General features: G+C 34.2%; 1 non-coding gene across 1 annotated transcript; it reads right to left on the bottom strand.

Moving 5' to 3' along the window:
- Positions 1-1,155: 1,155 nt before the first annotated feature.
- TRNAS-AGA (transfer RNA serine (anticodon AGA)) lies at positions 1,156-1,237 on the bottom strand. The gene has a single exon. It is a non-coding gene; the product is annotated as a tRNA-Ser (tRNA).
- Positions 1,238-2,500: the final 1,263 nt, after the last annotated feature.

Raw genomic sequence — 2,500 nt, 5'->3', positions numbered from 1 at the left:
AAGTGCTTGCCATTACACCATGTTACCCCTTTCCAAGAGGTTTTTGGAAATAATTCTCTTAGACTTTAAGCCACAAAAGAGTAAATTTGAATTGCATTTATCTGATGGCACCCTGCAACATATTTATTTTGGTTTAAACAGGTTAACACTTCTGTTAAAAAAAAAGAATTTGGAACAAGATTTTTTATCTGATTTATATGCAGAATTAAGTGCATGCTTTGTAAGTTTGTCCAAAGAACCGTGAATTTGGTGAACCTTTGCCTAGTTTCCAAAATAAATGTACAGGAATAAATTTAATAGTGTGCTGATTCACAGATTGAATTTTTTCAGTATTTTAGGGGGATAGCGTAGTAACCGAAATCTGTCATTTCACTATGTTTGCAGCACAAGAGAACACAAAAAAGTGCTTTGTAGGTTAAAAATAGAGACCATGAGATGTCACTGACATTTGAACTTGCCTCTCATCAACCTCCTGGCCACAATAACCTCTTGAAATCTAGTGCTCAGGTGGAGATTTTATTTCTGTATTTTGTAGGGATTTAAAAGTCGCTGAGAACAGTCATTTGACTATATTTGTAATAAGATAGATTATGAAGAAAGTGCTTGGTTAGTGAGAAAAAGAAGTCATTAGGTGTTATTGATAATTAAACATCAGAACACCTTAACAACTTGGCTACAAATAAGTGTTTAACACAGTCACAACTCCAAGTGCTTAGCTGAACATTAATTGCTCCATATTTAGAAGGATCTGCAAAATCACTGAGAGCTGTCATTGGACTATGATTTTAACATGAGTCATTTTCTTTAAAGTGTTTAGCAGGTAAGTATATAAAGAAATATTGGATTAACAAACAGTATATCAATGATTAAAGATTCAAGCTTCTCTTCCAAATACTTGTGCATTATTACCCGATCTCAGATTTTCTCTGTAATGACGATAAGCTAAAAAATTGTTGCCAGTGCATGAAACCTTGAATGGATCACTCTGCCATTGACATTCAACTACCACTTGCTAAATAATTTAAATAAACCTCATACGCTGCTGGAACACTTCTGTCCATTTTTCTCTTTCCAGGATTAAATTTAAGATTGATACAAGGTGTAATAACAATTAACCAACCATGTGCATCTTTCAGTGAATATGACAAATTAAACCGTAGTTGGCAGGATTTGAACCTGCGCGGGGAAACCCCAATGGATTTCTAGTCCATCGCCTTAACCACTCGGCCACAACTACTTGTGATGAAAATCGTGTGAGCTGGAAATGACATTTTCTGCATTTTAAGATAATTTCATAATGAGTGGAAACTCTTACTTAACAATGTTTGAAATAATAGAGATTGTTACTAAAGTGCTTTGTAGGTCAGATAAAGAAATCATCAGGTCCCAGCGAGATTAGAAGTCGGATCTCTGAATTAAGTGATCAAAAGTGCTTGCCATTACACCATGTTACCCCTTTCCAAGAGGTTTTTGGAAATAATTCTCTTAGACTTTAAGCCACAAAAGAGTAAATTTGAATTGCATTTATCTGATGGCACCCTGCAACATATTTATTTTGGTTTAAACAGGTTAACACTTCTGTTAAAAAAAAAGAATTTGGAACAAGATTTTTTATCTGATTTATATGCAGAATTAAGTGCATGCTTTGTAAGTTTGTCCAAAGAACCGTGAATTTGGTGAACCTTTGCCTAGTTTCCAAAATAAATGTACAGGAATAAATTTAATAGTGTGCTGATTCACAGATTGAATTTTTTCAGTATTTTAGGGGGATAGCGTAGTAACCGAAATCTGTCATTTCACTATGTTTGCAGCACAAGAGAACACAAAAAAGTGCTTTGTAGGTTAAAAATAGAGACCATGAGATGTCACTGACATTTGAACTTGCCTCTCATCAACCTCCTGGCCACAATAACCTCTTGAAATCTAGTGCTCAGGTGGAGATTTTATTTCTGTATTTTGTAGGGATTTAAAAGTCGCTGAGAACAGTCATTTGACTATATTTGTAATAAGATAGATTATGAAGAAAGTGCTTGGTTAGTGAGAAAAAGAAGTCATTAGGTGTTATTGATAATTAAACATCAGAACACCTTAACAACTTGGCTACAAATAAGTGTTTAACACAGTCACAACTCCAAGTGCTTAGCTGAACATTAATTGCTCCATATTTAGAAGGATCTGCAAAATCACTGAGAGCTGTCATTGGACTATGATTTTAACATGAGTCATTTTCTTTAAAGTGTTTAGCAGGTAAGTATATAAAAAAATATTGGATTAACAAACAGTATATCAATGATTAAAGATTCAAGCTTCTCTTCCAAATACTTGTGCATTATTACCCAATCTCAGATTTTCTCTGTAATGACGATAAGCTAAAAAATTGTTGCCAGTGCATGAAACCTTGAATGGATCACTCTGCCATTGACATTCAACTACCACTTGCTAAATAATTTAAATAAACCTCATACGCTGCTGGAACACTTCTGTCCATTTTTCTCTTTCC

Source organism: Mixophyes fleayi, chromosome 10, assembly GCF_038048845.1.
Source record: "Mixophyes fleayi isolate aMixFle1 chromosome 10, aMixFle1.hap1, whole genome shotgun sequence".
Taxonomy (NCBI): Eukaryota; Metazoa; Chordata; class Amphibia; order Anura; family Limnodynastidae; genus Mixophyes; species Mixophyes fleayi.
The sequence above is the reverse complement of the archived record's forward strand: the minus strand, read 5'-3'. Positions and strand labels throughout refer to the sequence as shown.